Consider the following 19,667-nt stretch of genomic DNA (forward strand, 5'->3'; position numbering starts at 1 on the left):
CCATTTATGATCAAAACTCTCAGTAAAGTGGGAATACAGGGAGCATACCTCAACATAATAAAGGCCATCTATGACAAACCCATGGCTAACATATATACTCAATGGGCAAAAATTAAAAGCAATACCCTTAAGATCAGGAACAAGGCAGGGGTGACCTCTTTCACCACTCTTATTCAACATAGTTCTGGAAGTCCTAACCACAGCAATCAGAAAAGAAGAAGAAATAAAAGGCATTCAAATTTGAAAAGAAGTAAAACTATCATTATTTGCTGATGACATGATACTGTATTTGAGAACCCTAAAGTCTCAGTCAAAAAGCTATATGACCTGATAAATAAATTCAGCATGGTAGCAGAATATAAAATTAATATTCAGAAATCAGTGGCATTTTTAATTGATTTTAATTTATTGTGTTTACAAATTCAAGTGTCCCAACAAACACATGTCTTGGTGAGTCTGGTTAAAGGTTCATCAATCTTATTTACCTTTTCAAAGAATCAGATCTTGGTTTCATTGATCTTCTTTTTTTTTTTTAGCCACTATTTCATTTATTTCTGCTCTGATCTTTATTATTTTCTTCTTTCTACTTCCTCTGGGCTTTACTTGCTGTTCTTTTTCTAGTTCTTTTAGATGCAGGGTTAAGTTGTTTATTTGAGCTTTTTCTTGCTTCTCAAGTTATGCCTGTAGTGCTATGAACTTCCCTCTCAGTACTGTGTCCCATAAATTTTGAGTTGTTGTATGTTCATTTTCATTTGTTTCAATAAGATTTTTCATTTCTTCCTTGATGTCATTGTTAACCCATTCATTATTTAGTAACATGCTATTTAGTGTATAGCATGTTTTCAAGTGTATGAATGTTTTTAAGTTTTTCTATTGTAGTTGATTCTAATTTTATGCCATTGTGATCAAAGAAGATGCTTAATATGATTTCCATCTTCTTAAATGTATTGAGACTTGTTTTGTGTCTTAACAGGTGGACTATCCTAGAGAATGTACCATGGGCACTTGAACAGAGGGTATGTTCTTTTGCTTTCAGGTGAAAGGTTCTGAAGATATCTATGAAATCAAGTTAATCTAGTGTGTCTTTTAAGGCTGCTGTTTCTTTGTTAATTTTCTGTGTGGAAGATCTATCCAGTGATGTTAGTGGAGCATTGAAATCTCCTGCTATTATGGTATTGATGTTGATCTCACCCTTTATGTCTATCAAAATCTGCTTTATATATTTAGGTGCTGCTGTATTAAGTGCATAGATATTTATAATGGTTATATCTTCCTATTGAACTGCTCCCTTTATGTAGTGACCTTTTTTTAAAATTTATTTATTTATTTATTTATTTTAACATTTTTTTTTAATCTTTGTTTCTTTTTTTTTATTTATTCATTTTTTAGAGAGGAGAGGGAGAGACAGAGAGAGAGAGAGAGAGGAAAGACAGAGAGAGAAGGGGGGAGGAGCTGGAAGCATCAACTCCCATATGTGCCTTGACCAGGCAAGCCCAGGGTTTCGAACTGGCGACCTCAGCATTTCCAGGTCGACGTTTTATCCACTGCGCCACCACAGGTCAGGCTGTAGTGACCTTTTTTATCCCTTTGTTTTAGAGTTTATTTTGTCAGATATAAGTATTGGTACCCAGCTTTTTTTTATTTTCATTTGCATAAAATATTTTTTTTTTCATCCCTTTGCTTTCAGTCTATGTGTATTTTTGTTTTGAGGTGTGTCTCTTGTAGACAGCATATGTACGGGTCCTGTTTTCTTATTCATGCAGCTACCCTATGTCTTTTGATTGGATCATTTAATCCATTTACATTTACATGTGGGTCAGTGGCGCAATGGTTAATGTGTCTGACTATGAGTCAGAAGATTCCATTTACATTTAAGGTTATTATTGATATGTAGTTTATTTATTGCCATTTTATTCTTTAAATCTACATTCCTCTTTTACTAGATTTCCCCCTTTTGTTCTGTTTACAACAGGCCCCTTAATATTTCTTGAAGCATTGGTTTTGTTGTAGTGAATTCTTGAGGATTGTGTGTGTGTGTGTGTGTGTGTGTGTGTGCGTCTGTGTGTCTAGGAAGCTTTTATTTCTCCTTCAATTTTAAAGGATAGCCTTCCTGGATAAAGAAGTCTTGGTTCTAGGCTCTTGTTTTGCAGTACTTTGAATATTTCTTGCCATTCCCTTCTGACCTCAAGTATTTCTGTTGAAAAGTTGGATGGCATCCTTATGGAGGCTCCTTTGTAGGTGATTGACTGCTTTTCTCATGCAGATTTTAGTATTCTCTCTTTATCTCTTAGCTTTCGTATTTTAATTATGATATGTCTTGTTGTATGTCTCTGGGTTTCTCTTTAATGGGATTCTCTGTGCTTCTTGAACTTGTGTGAATTTTTCCTTCATCAATTTAGGGAAGATTTTAGCTATGATTTCTTCAATCAGGTTCTCTATCCTTTGTTCTTTCTCTTCTCTTTTAGTAACCCCTATTATGAGGATGTTGTGTCTCTTCATATTGTCATAGAGCTCTCTCAGATTTTCCTCAGACTTTTTGAGCCTCTTTTCTTTTTGCTATTCAGCTTCTGTGCTTTCACTTATCTTGTACTTTAAATTGCTGATTCAATTATCTGCTTCATTCAGCCTGCTTTTAGTTCCTTCTAATGTAGTTCATTTCTGATATTGTATTTGTCATTTCTGTCTGATTCCTTTTTATTATTTCCATGTTCTTTTTGATGCTTGTTATCTCTTTGTTTAGGTGCTCATTATGTCCATCTATTGTTGCTCTAAGATCCTTGAGCATCCTAACAATCATTATTCTAAACTCTGCATCCGATATCTTGGTTATTTCCATCTCATTAAGTTCTTTTTTTGGGGGGGATTTCTTTCTTTCTTTTTTTTTTTTTTTTTGTATTTTTCTGAAGCTGGAAATGGGGAGAGACAGTCAGACAGACTCCCACATGCGCCCGACCGCGATCCACCCGGCATGCCCACCAGGGGCGACGCTCTGCCCCTCCGGGGCATCGCTCTGCCGCAACCAGAGCCACTCTAGCGCCTGGGGCAGAGGCCAAGGAGCTATTCCCAGCGCCCGGGCCATCTTTGCTCCAATGGAGCCTTGGCTGTGGGAGGGGAAGAGTGAGACAGAGAGGAAGGAGGGAGGGGATGGAGAAGCAAATGGGTGCTTCTCCTATGTGCCCTGGCCGGGAATCAAACCCGGGTCCCCCGCACGCCAGGCCGACACTCTACTGCTGATTGGGGGAGATTTCTCTTGTTGATTCATTTGGATTGCATTTCTCTGTCTTCTATTTTGTCTGTGTATAGACTGCTCCTTTGGATGTGTTGTTTGTGTAGCTAGCTGAGTATAGGGTTGATGTTGTCTGCTTCCAGTTTTCAGTTGTGTTTTTTCTAAATCTTCTTGGGTTGGCTTCAGTTGTTGTTTTTAATCCGCTGTGGGCCACTTGTTTGCTGCTACTCTCTTTTTGCTATTGTGTCAGCATTTTCTATGCCTTAGCTGGGTCAGGTGTGAGAAGCCTTTCCTTAAGATACCACTCTAACAAGGGTTGTTAGGTCCTGCACTATTTCTCTCTGTATCTGGCCACAAGATGTACCAGCCCTGGACCTCCTTGGCCAGAACCTGGCACAGACCAGTGGGAGTCACTGCTTATGATTGGCCCTTAGCAACCTTCATGGAGCTACAGGAAATCCAGAATTTGTGGCTGCCTCTGCTGGGTCCTGATGCTGTTGTAAATATCAGCTGCACTCCTAGGCTGGCTTTTATCTACTCTTGGCCAGTGTGTGTGGCCTCTCTATTCCCGAGGTGTGGTGTTTCTGCTGGATCCCACTGTCTATGCTTGTGGTTCACAGTTTAGACTGCTCTGCAGGTGCGAGGACTCCTTGCCTCACTGCGTTCTGCCCCCCAGTGGGCACATGGGCTGCCTCTTCTGGTTCCACCCCCCCCATGGTTGCATGGGATGCCTCTCCAGGATCTGCCCCTCACAGTCACCATGTGAGCTGTTGGGCTGTGCCCCCTGCTGCTGCCACTCCAGCTGCCTCACTGGTCTCCACGCTTTGCAGCTGCACAAGCCAAGTGCCATGGCCTCTGCTGTGACTGGGACCTCCCACCTTTTGGAAGGTACTCAGCAGCTTGGGGGGGTGTGTGTAGGCCAGATATCAGCACTCAGAACCTGTGTCCCTGATGTGCCCCTGGCTTCTAAGTGTCTCCCTGCACTGACTGGAGCAGGAGAGCCTCTGGTGGGTGGGTAATTGCTTCCCTCTGCTGGCTTAGTTCTCCCAGGAAAAACAATCACTTTAGGTTTGGGAAATGACCCAGTACAGGGGTCAGGGTGGCTTTCCCCTACAGTCTCTTCCTGTTCTTCTGAGACAATACTCTCTTCTCACTACTCCAGTCCTCTAGGTGCTCCCCGCCCCCAGAGCCCTCGGTATGTGTCTGTAAACAAAGTTTTATGCAGGGTCCCTTGAAGACAGAGCCCAGGTATGAGAGTTCTGTCTCCCTCTTGCAAACAGTAACCTGGCATTTCTTTCTGCTAAATATTGTCCGTACACCTCTTCTAGTCTCTGCGGCTCCAGGCTGGGGTTCCGGTCCTGGGGCTGAGGACCCACAGCTCTTCAGGCAACCCACCCCACAGTGAGAGACCTTCCAGGCCACCTCCTGCTCCTGGGAGCAGGCAGCCCTTTCCTTATCTCTGTCCTTCCTATTAGCTCAGTGTGGTTTCTTCGGTGATACTTGGTTATAGATTCCTCTTAGTTTAGTCCAAAGTTGATTTTCAAGATGATTGTTCCTAAGTTAAGTTGTAATCCACGTTGGTAACAGGCAGTGGGAGTTGCAATGTCCGCCTAATGTGTTACTATTTTCTCTCTGTCCAGTGGCATTTTTATATACCAACAATAAACTTTCTGAAAGAGAAATTAAGGAAACAATCCCCTTTATTACTGCAACAACAAAAAATAAGGTACCCAGGAGTAAATTTAGCCAAGGAGATTAAAGACTTGTACTCGGAAAATTATAAAACATTGATAAGAGAAATCAAGAAAGATACAAACAAGTGGAAGCATATACTGTTTTCATGGATAGGAAGAATAAGCATCATTAAAATGTCTATATTACCCAAAGCAATTTATAAATTCAATGCAATTCCTATTAAAAGACCAATGGCATACTTCAAAGGTATAGAACAAATATTCCAAAAATTTATATGGAACCAAAGAAGAACACAAATAGCCTCAGCAATCTTGAAAATGAAGAATAAAGTGGGAGGTATCACATTTCCTGATATCAAGTTATTCTACAAAGCCATTGTACTCAAAATAGATTGATACTGGCATAAGAACAGGCATACAGATCAATGGAACAAAACAACCTAGAAATAAACCCACGTCTTTATGGACAATTGATATTTGACAAAGGAGGTAAGAGCATACATTGGAGTAAAGACAGTCTCTTTAACAAATGATGTTGGGAAAATTGGACAGCTACCTGCAAAAAAATGAAACTAAACCACCAACTTACACCATTCACAAAAATAAACTCAAAATGGATAAAAGACTTAAATGTAAACTGTGAAACCATAAACATCTTAGAAGAAAACATAAGCAATAAGCTTTCTGACATCTCTTGCAGCAATATATTTGCTGATTTATCTCCACGGGCAAGTGAAATAAAAGACAGGATAAACAAATGGGACTATATCAAACTAAAAAGCTTATGCACAGCTAAAGACAATAAGAACAGAATAAAAAGACAAACTACACAATGGGAAAACATATTCAACAGTACTTCTGATAAGGGGTTAATAACAAACATTTATAAAGAACTTGTAAAACTCAATAGCAGGAAGATAAACAATCCAAAACAACACATAATAAATGCTGGCGAGGGTGTGGAGAAAAGGAAACCCTCCTGCACTGCTGGTGGGAATGCAGACTGGTGCAGCCACTGTGGAAAACAGTATGGAGATTCCTCAAAAAAATTAAAAATTGAATCACCTTTTGACCCAGCTATCCCACTTTTAGGAATATACCCCAAGAACACCATATCACTGTTTCAAAAGGAGAAATGCACCCCCATGTTTATGGCAGCATTGTTCACAATAGTGAAGATCTGGAAACATCCCAAGTGCCTGTCAGTGGACGAGTGGATTAAAAAGCAATGATACATATATACAATGGAATACTATGGGGCTATGAAAAAGAAGTAAATGTTACCTTTTTGCGAGAACATGGATGGACCTGGAAACTATTTTGTTAAGTGAAATAAGCCAGGCAGAAAAAGAAAAATATCGTATAACCTCACTCATTTGAGGAATCCAAAAAACAATGTGAACTGATGAATGGAATTGAGACAGAGGAGAGATCAAAGGGACCAGAGAAAAAGAGAAGAGAGGGAAAGGGGATGATAGGATGCGATAAACCTGAAGGGAAGGGGGGAGGGCGCTATGGGGAGGGATGACGCATTCAGGGCAACACTAGCATCTATATAAACACAATAAATTACAATAAAAAAGAGGCCCATTTTAAAGGGGGCTGGGAGTCATAAAGGCTAAAAAGGGTCAAATACATGGTGACGATGGGAGATGATTTGACTTTGGGTGGAAGGCACAAATGTAATATGCAGATTGTGTATATCATTGGAACATACATTTAAAACCTATAAAATTTTATAAGCGGCCCATTTAAATATTAAAAAACCCAGTTAATAGCCATTATATACCTGTGGCCAAATACAAAATACTCATAGTGCTACCCATAGCACTGTATAACCTGTCACTCCCCTATGCTGAATTTTTACTTTGATGTTTCTTACTTAATTTTAGTAAGAAGTCCTGGGATCATTGAAAACAGATGCTCATGCTCTCTTTGTCTATTTCATGTGAGAGTGACAGAAGCAGGTAAAAGTACTAGAAATTGTTTTGGCAAATCTGGAGCAAACTCAACGTGCATTTTAGAGACCTAGATGCACCCTTGATGCTTTCTGTGGATATTTTCTGCTCTTCTTCAAATTAAAATTTATAAAATATGCTGAAATCCTGAACATTTAAAAAATACATAATACAAATGAAAACAAAAAGAGAAAATATAAAAACAGCATTGAATTATGGATGCAATGGATGCAAAAGGATGGATTCCAAGACTACCTTTGTCACTAACTAGTTACAGTTAGGCAAGTGTTTAATAGCTTTTGGTCTGTTTTTCTTTAGGTATTAATTAGGAAGCTGGCATAAAAGATCTCAAAAAATTGTCAGCTTTTGACTAGTATTACTTAATGCTAAAACTGGCATTATGGTTATTAGTGTTATTATGCAATTACTATGAATTTTGAGAGTAGAAATTGGCTGAGTATTTTACTCTAATATATAAATTATTACTTTTTTGCTCTATAAAAGGGTTTGCATTTTTCCCAGAAAAGTGACAGTATTCAACAAATGTATAAGCTAATAAGAAACTAAAACACTGAAAATACAATTTGGAGAAAAAAAACCTCACTGTCTATCACTGTTACTTGGTATTTATTTGACATCCATGACTTTCTCAGAAATTAACCAGTTAATGTGTCTAAACCAGATAGCAAAACAGAACCAGTAAGTCCTTAGTGTATACCTGCATGTGTTTAAAACTGATAAAAAGGGGACAACAATTTGAAGAATGCATACAATAAATCAATGTAGGACAGGTCATTAATCTACTTTAGCTCTATGAGGAAATACAGACTCCTGACTTCTTTGTGTTGAATTTCTATATGTCCAGAAATTCTAAGAAAAGAAAGAAAAGGTAGGTATCATTGTTTGTGCATTTAACTTTTAAATATTTAACTGTTGTTATTAAATAACTTATCTGTCTTCTTATTTCCAGATAAATGCAAGTACCTTTTATGGTCCCACAGGAAAGTGTGCCCTTTACGGGCAACAACTGAGCTAAATTGGATGAAAGTAATTTTGATACTAGTTTTCATTACATGTAATGAAGCTGCATTTATTTCATTTATCATATCTGTAGCTTTTGAGCTAATAAACCAAAAAATAAATAAATAGCCATCCTTAACCCTCCAGTTGAGTTAAAAGGCAGTTGAATCAGGACTAAATAATAAATGCTATAATTTAGTTAGAGCTCCTCCTTTTCTAATTACCCTAATATTAACAAAGTTAATAAATTAATTTGCTAATTTTACAGTTCATTGCATTATAAATATTTTCAAAGTATTTTACAAATAAAATATTATGGCCAATTTGCTAACAGAGCTGTACATTTCTAAGCTTTTGAGACATTTTAAAAATTCAACTAAGAGCCAGAATTTACATCTGACCACCAACTCCCCTATTTTCCTCTCCTGAGACATGAGAAATCTATCAGTCTAAAGAATGTACACAAAGACATATGCTAGCTTTTAGAATTAACTATGGAATTTTGAATGAAAAATACAGCTTGGATAAAAAGAAGGCAAATCTGATATGATCAGAAAAGGTCACCAAATTGCTCTCACCATTACCAGAAGGTAAGCTGAACTCTCTCGAATATAAACCCAAATGGCCTTCAGGCTGAGGACAAGCACAGTAGCCGCCTGTTACACTGAGAAGCTACATATCCAAATTTGCAAGGCTGTCAGTCAAAGAGACAGTGATAACCTTTAAAAGAGAGTTTTGTGTTGTCATATGTCAGCTAGACCGAAAATCAGCGGTCAGGTATCCTTTGAGGGAAGGAGCAAACCCTTACAAGCAGAATGGTATAATGTAATCAGAAGACCTTGGGAAGCCACTTAACACTGTCATGGTTTCCCATATGAAGCTGTCACAACCCATCAATACCAGCAAGAGGAAATGATGACCACACACACACACATACACTCTCCCAAAAGACACACATATACCAGCAAAAGAAAGCACTAATATTGCCAGCAGGAGGTTGGTAGAAGTAAGTTCAGGAACATCACTGGGAGCCCCCAAAACTCAGGTACACACACTTTATGCAATTTAATTTTGGGCAAAGATAGTTCATCATCTGACTTTTTGTAGTACCTAATTTCAAAATGATCTAGTAAATGAAAATTTTCTAAGCCAGCAATTGCATATAGCACAATCTGTTAAGTTCCACTTTATTTAGGAGCTTTATTAAGTGAATATGATCTTACATACCAAATGTCTGATGTGGTAATCAGCATAGCAACTATGAAATATGGTAATAATTAGGGAGTGTAAAACGCCAAAAAAATTGGGACTAAACTGAATTAAATCTCTATCACAAAATATCCCTTTAATCTTGGCTCAGACTCCATCTGTGTACAATGTGGGTAGAGCTCAAATGTCTTCAAATTTTCCAGGTCTAGCAGGTTTTGTTGTTGTCTGCGCTTAAGAAGAATCATGTCTTTCTCCTAATGTTAGATCAAGTTGTAGATATAAGATGGGCTATATTCCTAAGTCACACATTCAATTATATTAATCACCAGCCTTTCTCCTTGGGCTTGCTGGGAAGTGAATGTGAACTTTTATTGGTTTAAATTTTTTTTTATTTGCCATCTTTGAGTATGATCAAACCTTCCTGTTCACATACAACTGTATCCCAAAAGGTAGGCATAATTATTACATATACAGCTTCACAGTAATGAATGTTTGGGCAAACAATTAGCTGTAATGTATTTAGCAATAAATGAAGTGAGCCCTGCTCCAACCATGTCCTCTGCTCCACATAAAGATTGTGTGCCCTTATCAGTCTTCCAACTTTAGATTAAAAGGCACACAGAGAAACATGTATTATTCAGTCCTGGGTCACTCTTCACAGTCTTCTGATTTATTTCTTCTGAATTGCCCTCACAGCACTTTCAGTTGATAGGAAAATATTCATATCCTTGAACTATGTACCAAGATAGGTCGCCAAGGTTTCACTTGTCTTTTGTCAGTCTCTTCTAGAAGCAATTCAGAGGGCTCTCACCCTCACACAGAGAAAACTATGGTGGGAGAATCCCACAGAAAGCACTGTCTGGCAGAGAGAATAATAGGATTTAGAATAGAGAATACCAGGGTTTTAAAAATAGTTAGAAAAGAAACCACCAAATTCCCTCAGTTGCTGGGCATCTCCCTCAGTTGCTGGAGCAGCCATCTTTGAGCACATCAGTTTGTTTCCTTTCTCTTCTGGGTTTTCCCAAGTTGCACATTAGGTTCAGGTTTCTAATTCTACTTGGAATAACTGGCTACCCTGTTTCTACCCATCACTAATCAAGATTCAAGTAGCATAGTAAAAACTCAGTGCCTTCACAATCCAAATCCCCAGACTGCATGCATTTGCGGCGAGTCTCCAAAGAAGTGTGATAAAGGCTTGTATCTTCTCTACAGACAAAGCACTTCTGTAGTAGACCTGGCTCACACTCCACCTCCCTTCACAACCACTGCAGGGAGAGCATGTGGTGATCTGCACAGAAGGAGCATGCTTCCGACACAATGCTAAGACAGAAGAGCCCTCCCTGTGTTACAATCTGCCCCTTTTCACCCTCAAATATAAATCAGCTCACTACACATGCAGCTAAAATATGGAGAATTTAGAGTGGCCCAACAACACCTACTAAAAAAATATAATTTGCAACACCTTAATAAATAATTTTCATAAGTAAAATAATCTTACTTGTACACATAGACATAGCAGAATAAAAAATGTCCCTAAAAGCAAAATATTCTTAGTAGTAATACAGGCTTTTGACAGCTATCGAATACATAAGATTTATTGAGAACAGAGTGGGGGAAGGGGAGAAACTCTTCAGCTTTAATATCCTAAATCAGCAATGAGCTATGTTTCCCAGGGGCCCTTGTACTCAATGGTTATATGTGGGTTCTTTTTTCATTCAAAATGAAAATAGCTTTATTGAGTACCAAGGTAATTTATGTTCTCATGACTTCGATTACCTTACCTATATTATGGACTATAAAAGTATCCAGGGGAAAAACTAGCACTGCTTTTTAGCCACTAAAACATTGATATTTAGACATATTTGAAAAATAGCTTCATAGGAGCATCTTGAAATTAATTTTTACCACCTTTACTGATTATCTAAATACAAAAGTAATATACGCTTATTGTCAAAAACTCAAACATTTCAGAAATATATAAAGAATGAAGGGTAAGGTTCTCTCTATCTTGCTCCCAAAAGATAACAGTTTGGTCTTTATCCTTCCAGAATTTTAAATATATCTTAATTTTTAAAAATGTAGACATACCACATATTCTAGTCAATAAATTGCTACATATCTTCAAAATATTTTTGTATTAATTACATATAGGTTCACTTCATTCATTTCAATGGCTGTGTAGTATTTCATTATTTAGATGAAACATTATTAAACTGATCACCCTCTGATGGACATTTAGGATGTTATCAACTTTTTACTATCACACATAATAATGCAATAAACATTCTGTACACAATTCTGATAATTTATCTTAATACTGATATCTCTGAACATGTCTGGAGGGGAGGGACTAAGAAGTCTCCTGGGCTCATCCCAAGTGAACTGCAATTTGAGACCCACTATTTATGGTTCTAGGATGATGGCCAGAGGAAGAAATAATTAAAACTACAGGAGGCTGTGTCACTCTTAGTGTCCTCTCACCAGCCTCCATGCAGTCACATATCCTGTAAGTTCCCCAGGTTCAAGAAGAGCACACAGTCGCATCAACAGTTTTTACAACATGGAGCTGAGGTACCCTGGGCAGTGATAGCAGGCTCAGCCACACTGCAGGGCACCAGTGCAGGGACTGCAGGATGCTCTGGTGAGGAGTCAGAGAACTCCTTAGGAACCTTTGCTGCAGCCTGGGAATCCACAACTGGGATAAGACGAGAAGCACAGAAATGGCTGTGGATGCTACTGTGGTTCTATTAATTCTACCTCTACACTGATGAGGCAGACAGGAAAACCAGGCTGCAGATCTAACTGGATACTTCAAAACAGTGTCAAATATAAACTTTATACTGAAGTTACTTTTGTTTTCAATGCAGCTTATAATATGTCTAATGTGCACAAACTGGAGCATGCTGTTAAAATTTAAAAATAATAATAGTATGAGGGCAAATGTGAGAATGGTCCCATGGAATTATTAGAACATCACTTTTTAAATACAAACACACATAAGTGCACAATGGGAGAAATAAAAATGTTTTACTTAATTCTACTAAGAAATATTTAAATGAGTATATTTAAAACAAGCTAGTCAAAGCTTGAAGTGATAAAGTGGGTCACCTTCTGTATGCATTGACAAAAAGCATGGCTGTCCTTGCTGCAGAGGCTCCTGTGCCACATGACTCAGCGGGGTGATTTAAAGCAAAGAACAAACATCTCATATTTCTCTTAGAAAAGTCCAATCCCTCATGATCACTATTTATCTTAGGTAATCTGCATATTTTAGAATCTGCACACTGGAGGCAATTGCCTCTAAAACACACAGCAGGTGCTTTGTTTCTCCCCCAAAGGCCAACCTTGAACTTCAAGCTCCAATCAGTCAGCAACTTTAGGAGCAGTAATGAGGAGGAAAGGGAGTGACCTAAAAGTAGGAGACCTGAGGCTAGTTCTTTAGAAGTCCCTGATGCTCAAAGGTCTAGGTTTACTAGGTGGTTGTAATCAGGTGAGGACAGTAATGGTGCAGTGCAATGGATATTGAATTTGGTTCAGTCAATTCTAAGCCCTATTAGGGGAAAATCACAAGTTCTTGGAGTGATGAAAAGCCTGGGATCATTAGGAAGACTATATAGTGCTCCCAGTGCATGGGCTATGTACTGGTTACCAGGACCAGCGACATAACTGGCAGAGCTCAAAGCAAAAGAAAACCACCTGGCCTTGTTCCATGAATTTCCGGCCACAATGGCAGAATATAAATCAAACAAAGGGTCCTTCTAAATGTGAGGTTCTATGTGACTGCACAGTAACAAAAGCCCATGAAGCCAGCCCCAGGTGCTACCATTCTGCAGATGGGTCCTCCCTGAGAACTGCCTAGTGAATCTCCAGAGCACCCTGTATTTGGTAAATGTTCAGGAAACATCTCACTGCTTACAAGACTGCATTATAATAAAAAGGAAGTAGGATTTCATACCTTAAACAGCAATCCTTTCATTTCATAAGACAAACATTGAAAGAAAAGAAAAGACACTTTTAAAGTACAGGGTCTACAAGGTAATATGCTAAGCAATTTATGCATATTTTCTTATTTAATCTTCATATACAATCCTAAAAAGTACATATTAAAATCATCTTTTGGCCCTGGCCGGTTAGCTCAGCTGGCTAAGAGCATCGTCCCGAAACAACAAGGTTGTAGGTTCGATTCCAGTCAGGGCATACACAAGAAGCAACCAAAAAAATGCATAACTGAGTGGAACAACAAATGCTTTCCTTCCCCCTCCCTTCTCTCTCCCTTCTTCTGCCTTTTTAAAAGTCAATAAAAAAATTAAGCCCTGGCCAGTAGCTGGGTTGGTTGGAGCATCATCCCAGAGCGAAGAGGTTGTCAGTTTGTTCCTGGGTGAGGGCACAGACAGGAGCAGCTGGATGTTCCTATTTCTCTCTCTTCCTGCCTCTATAAAAACAAAATCATCTTTTCACAGCTGAAAAATTAACATTCAGAGAGGTTAAGGAACTTGTCCATTTTCCCCAAACAGCTCAATTCATCTTATAATATTTACTGAGTTCCTGCTATATTCCAGATACCTTTTTAGACACTAGGGACAAAAGAGCAAAACAAAACAACAACCTATCATTAATCTCATCCTTGGCCTCTTGGAGTACAGTATATAGAATTTAGTCAGGAGAGATAAACATAAAAAAAAAATGAAAGACTCTCATTAAGAAAATAAAAAAGGAAATGGTAAAATTAATGAGCTTTAGAAACAGTTGCCAGATTCAGCAAGTAAGAATACAAACTTCCCAGATAAACTTAAACTTCATATAAACAACAAATAATATTTTAAAATAAGTATGTAATATCTGAGATATATTTATATTAAAAAATGTTTTTTGTTAATCTGAATTCAAATTTAACTGAGTATCCTGTTTTTCTCTGACAAGCTTACTTAGAAGGTTTGGGAGGCTTCCCCAGAAAGGAAATATTATCCTCAAATCTGAAGAACATACAAGTTAATATGGTGAAGGTAGGTTGGAGCAGGTGATACAGTTGCCATAGCAGGAAAAGGCTGACGTTTGAAGGTTGCTAGAATGGGAAAGGTTTGGCTATGCTAAATGAGGTTATGGAAGTGAGCAGGGGACATACTATCCAGAGCCTTGCAGGCCTTAAGGGTTTTCGGTCTTTATTCTACCAGCCTGACAGCCATACACGATGTTCCCTCTGCCTATGCTCTCCCTTCTTTGATATCTTCTGCACAACTATCTCTACAGAGTCCTTCCCAATCACCTGCCTCTTTCTGACTCTTACCAAAGAATTTAGCCATCTTTACATCTTTCTTGCCAACTAAAATGTGACTTCTCTAAAGTTTTCAAGTAGATAATATTGAAAAGAACAACATAGCTTAGAAAGTCCATGTGTTCTGGGTCTCTACCACATGGCCTAGTTCAAGGGTTCCTGCAAGTGTGATCCCCTAATGATGACATCTAACCACTTCACTTGGAAGAATCTGATAAACAGCATATTCTGGGCCTACCCACAAAGCCATTCATTTAGAATGTGTTCAATAGGGCTCAGAAATCCCCATTTTAACAAGCTTATCAGGAAGGTATGAAATACATAACTATTTGAGAAGCACTGGTCTATTTAGTTATTCTAGGATTCCAATTCATAGGATTTTCAAATAGTGGCAAATGACAAGGGAAGCATTTGTTCTAATTTGTCATAAATCTCACTGTATTCTTGAATTGTACAAGGGCTCAAGTGCTATGAGAAGATAGAAGCCCATCAATATAGTTCTTAGTGTCTGGTCTTAATCATTTGTATTACATACTGCCCATGGGAAAAGACATAGCAGGCATAGTGTGCATTAGGTGGTCAACAGAAAACATTTCAATGTTGTCACGTTAAATTGATCTAAATATCTGCTCTATATTAAATTGAGACTATTTTTCAAATCTGACCTTTTAAAAGTGTTTTAATTAATGTTCCCAAAGGCATAATACAAAATATAACAGACCATGTCCACTACAGAAAGAGTCCATACCTCCATGTAAGTTTTTAATGAGTTAGTCAAAATCACTTCCTATTTTCCACTCATAAGCAAAATTTGAATTTAAAACATAACTCATCATATATTTCAGCATTTCATGGAGGGAAAGAACATTAGGACAAGAAAAGACCAAACTACCCAAATCCACTCCTCTTCATTTATTTTATTTTGTTCAATTCTTCCCAACAGGAAGTATGTAATTACTACTGACTGTCCCTAAAAGGGTTATCCAGGATAAAACTAAATAAATGGTGTCTCTGTATCTCATTAAGACATAGTATTTCCAGAAAAAATTAAAATAGTAATTTTCCCCCATTGATACTCTCAGCTGTCTCAAATAAACATTTTACACTGCTTGTTCAATAGGGCTGGAATTGAAAAAGCAAAGCAAAACAATTTAGCAATGCTGTACCAAAACTGCACACCGCTGGGAGCTGCCTCCCCTAGGTTTACAGACTTTTTCAAAATGATACCTTTGTGTGAAATTACTTAGCCATGATATACATGTTCTAAAACATGGGTCAGACAGTTTTAGCAACATAGGAGAATGAAGCACAGTGGTCCATCAGGTTCTCCCCTGATCCAGCCTCATACAATAAAAAGGGCATTGTAGGGTCACTATTCACAGAAATTGATCTTTATGTATGGATAACATGAGTAACAACATAGTGAACTGGTTAGGAAGGCATTTTGACAAATCAGATGTTTTTATTTATGAAATATGTCAACAAGCTCCATGTAAACAACAAGCTCTTACCTCAGAGTAAGAGTGAATATTCCTAATTATAGAAAATGGATTTTCTGGTACTTGCGGTCATGTGATATGCTGCACATTATGATGGCCTTTGCAGTAATATCCTTGAAGGCAGAAACTGCATCCTGCTCTCCGAGGCACCTTCTAACTTAAGAGATATTACGGAGTTAATAATGAGTAGGATTTTCCTCTAAAAGCTCCTAGCTAGTCTGCTGTTCAGACCAGAGAAGCTACTTTTACTGTCACTAGGTCATCAAAAATAAACTTGATTTCTCTTCTACCTCACCAAAACATTCAGATGTAGTCCAGAGCTTTTGCTTTTTTTCTTTCTTTTTTCCTTCCCTTCTCCAGACAGCAGCTAATGGCATTTTATTTTATATTAGACTGTTAGGAAAAGTCTATTGTCTACATTTGCTGAGTCTGAAGACCAAATTTCATTAAAGGAACAGTGCTGGGGCAAGTCTCCAGAATTTTTTAAGAGATAAAATTGTTTTCTTTTCCCTTTAAGGGACTTTGTTTCATAATATTTTTCATTCATAAAGATTCTGCACGTTCCAAGTTCTCTGAGACCTTCTCTTTTGTCCTCAAAACATCTCTGTAATAAGAGCTAGTCTGAGCTATTTTTCAGTTCTCAGATGTGCAGCATGAACCTGAGAGGGTAAGTCACTTGTCCAAGGTGACATAACATAATACTCGGGAGAGTGGGAACTGGGATCTTTGTCTCTGGGCTCTGTGACAATCGCTTTTTTTCCTTGCCCCATTCTCCCCCCTCTCCCCTTCATTCCCATCACCACGCATACTGCAGATTTGGTCTCAGTAAAGCAAGTAGAAAATCTTTTGCCATTAGGTTTTCAGAAAGTGGGGTCTTTAAAAAAATAATTATAGTAATAACATTAATAATAGATAGAATGAAACGTGGATTGGGGTCATATTTCCTACCAGGGAATGGATTCGTAGTACTGTTTTTAACGCACATTTTTACGTGGTAAAGAAAGAATGAGGTACAATGTTTTGTAAGCCGTTCTCAGTTCCTCTTAGAGGCCAGGCCCCCTGACAAAACTCCTAAGAAATGGTGAAGGAATGGGTCAGCTTTACTGCATCCCATGAGCCTCAACCTCGAAGCCTTCACATGAAAACTTGGGGCGAGCACGAGGGATTTCGGAACTCGCCACTGCAAATGAGTGGACGCTTAGTTGATTAAATAAAGCCAAATTCTCCTCCAGTATTGAGAATAGGAATTAATTTAAATAACTTTCTCGCATTGTCAGTCAGCTAAGTAGGCAGGAAGGAGGTCCAGCGAGAGAGGAGCCCAACAGGTTCTCGTCCCGGCCCCATCTCGCCGGTACCCTGGGGAGCGCCCGGCCCCTGGGGCGCCTTCCTGGCACTGCGGCGCACTGCGGAGCTTTCCAGGCCGCCCGCGTCGCCGAGGCGGCCCCGCTGCAGGCAGTCCTCCCCTGCCTTCCCGCGGAGTCCCCGCAGTGTTCAGCCGGGCATCCTTCACGGGAGAGCGTCTGACGCACACACAGGCGCTCTCAGACGGAGACTCCGCCACCCTCGCCTCCCAGCGCCGCCCGCCCCCGTGGGTCTTCATTTGCATCATTCGCTCACGTAGCGGGTGACGTGAGCGCCCCCGGCTCGGGCCATCCAGGCGGCACCTCTGGTCTCTGTGACTCAGCCCCACTCCTTCCGCCCCCGCGTGCCGGGTGCTGAGTCCCCGCATGCCCACAGAAACGGTCCGGGTGTGTATCTGTGGTGGGTGCCCACCGCCCCGTGCCAAGTTCATCACCGTATACCGCAGTCCTCGTGGGCCTGGCTAGGGCCGTTCCCCACAACACGCTGGAGAAAAGTCTCCCCAGTTCTCCAGCCCAGGCTGAGGGGAAAGAGCCTTCTAAGAGACAGGGCCAGTGGATTGGGTGATAGCCCCACAGCCCTCCACACAGACTGAAATGATCTCGGCAGTTTGTTTACAGGTGATGGTCCTTCTCCCCTACGGCACCTCACGCCAATCCTTCTCTGGAGCCGCATCTGGGGCACAGGGGGTGCTCGGTGGGGTTCTGCTACGTGTAGGCGCAGTGTAGCGAAGTGCAGGCGCCTACAGACACAGCCTGTGGTTTCCCTCTCTCCATCCCTCCCTTGTTCTCGTGTAGTAGACACTAGAAATGAGTATCGGAGACTTAAGTGGAATAGTTTTAAATCTCGTGTGTGTGTGTGTGTGTGTGTGTGTGTGTGTGTGTGTGTGTGTAGGCTCCTGCAGCGCCCACTGCAGCGGCCTCTGCTCTCCCGCCACCCTCACGTCTGCAGAGGGATCCCCGTCTAAAAGTTGAGCCCAGGGCTTGAATGGAGCTACTGGACAGACATCCGACCAGGGCTCAGAGCTGGTTGTTTGGAATCAACCTCCCCCTGCCCGTCGAACCAGACAAGCGGAGCATCATGTAGGTCCCCGCAGAAGGAGGGCGCGGCCCCCGCATCCCCGCTGCTGCCCACCCGCCTCCCCCGGGAATCCGAGATAAAGTCAGCCCACATTCCCTGACCGATTCCGGGCAACTGAGGGTCACTCCACCTGCGTCACGCCCCAGCAAAGGCGTCTGGCCCGGCTGCACCTGGAGCAGGCAAACGCTTCCCCCGGGGCAGGCGGGGCAAAGTTGCGCTTCTACAAGGCTACAAAAAGTTCCCTAGGCTGCAGCCTCTGGCCGCTGGGCCGGAAGGAAAATTAATCTGCGGCGGGAAATCCCGCCACGGCTGTCAGGGTCCCTCACTCACCACTCCAGCCTCCGGGGACCCCCTGCCTTGGGTGCTGTCAGCGCTGCAGCCGCCGCCGCGCGGGCTTTGCTCCAGCTCGCTCCCCCGGGCCGCCTCCGTCTGCCACTCTCTCCTGCAGCGAAAGGAGTGGTGACTCCTCCGAGCGTGTCAACGACGAGAGGAGGGGCGGGAAAGCGGTTCCAGGCTTGAATGCTGCGCTCCTCCTCCTCCTGCGCCTCCTTCCCGGGTGCTGCAGTGCCGGGCGGTGGCGTGGCTGGAGTACTCGACTGGCGCAGGGCGGGAGTCACAGCGCGCGGGGGAGGCGGGAGCCGCGCACACCTCTGTTGCCGGCGGGCTGGAACACTCCGCGAAGTCAAGGTGCAGAGATGCCGCTGCGCCGCGGGGCCGCCTTTAAGTGGCAGATACTTTCGGAGAAGTCAGGGGTCTGAGTCCGAGGTAGAGTTAAGGGGCATCGGTCCTTAATTAGTCACTGAGTGTGACTGCGTTGCGCGTGCTGTACCTGGCTGGTGCCAGAGGAGAGTTTGCTTCCTATTTCTGGGCCTGGGACCGACCTGTTAGCTTTGACTCGGCTTCCAGGAAGTTATCCGGCAGGGCTAGATTGACCATCCTCCTCCCCTCCCTCCATACCTCCACCCTGGCAAACAGGAGGAAACTTGGCCGGATGTCTGGGTAGGGCCAGAGAGCTGGACGCACAGGCAGATATTGGAAGCGGCCCTTTAGAAAAACCAACTGAACATTGAAAGGAGGAAATAAAGAGGAATTTTGCTTGCATTCTCAGAAACATTTCACCCCTTGGTGTGTTGGAGACCCCCAACTCAAGGTTTCCCATTTCAGAGAGGCGGGGCCTGGCTGCTCTAGATAACCCTGCCCCCCTGAAGGCCACACCCAAGGCTGGTTTGGCCACCAGCCAGCCGCATAAGAGGGCGTTGCCCTCCGCGGACCTCGGGCCACCGCCCCTTCCTTTCTCGACCCCTATACCCCCACCTTCGGCGCTGCCACCTAGAAACTGGGCTTCCGCAA

The 19,667-nt window shown here is 41.3% G+C and overlaps 1 protein-coding gene across 2 annotated transcripts in view; it reads right to left on the minus strand.

Moving 5' to 3' along the window:
• SV2C (synaptic vesicle glycoprotein 2C) overlaps positions 1 to 18,781 on the minus strand; it is a 261,877-nt gene extending 243,096 nt beyond the window's left edge. For both annotated transcript variants that reach the window (XM_066386345.1, XM_066386344.1), the window contains exon 1: positions 18,648 to 18,781. The gene's annotated coding sequence lies outside the window, so the exon portion shown is untranslated. The remainder of the gene's footprint in view (positions 1 to 18,647) is intronic.
• Positions 18,782 to 19,667: the final 886 nt, after the last annotated feature.

The sequence above is a fragment of the Saccopteryx leptura genome, chromosome 5, assembly GCF_036850995.1.
Source record: "Saccopteryx leptura isolate mSacLep1 chromosome 5, mSacLep1_pri_phased_curated, whole genome shotgun sequence".
In the NCBI taxonomy this organism is placed as follows: Eukaryota; Metazoa; Chordata; class Mammalia; order Chiroptera; family Emballonuridae; genus Saccopteryx; species Saccopteryx leptura.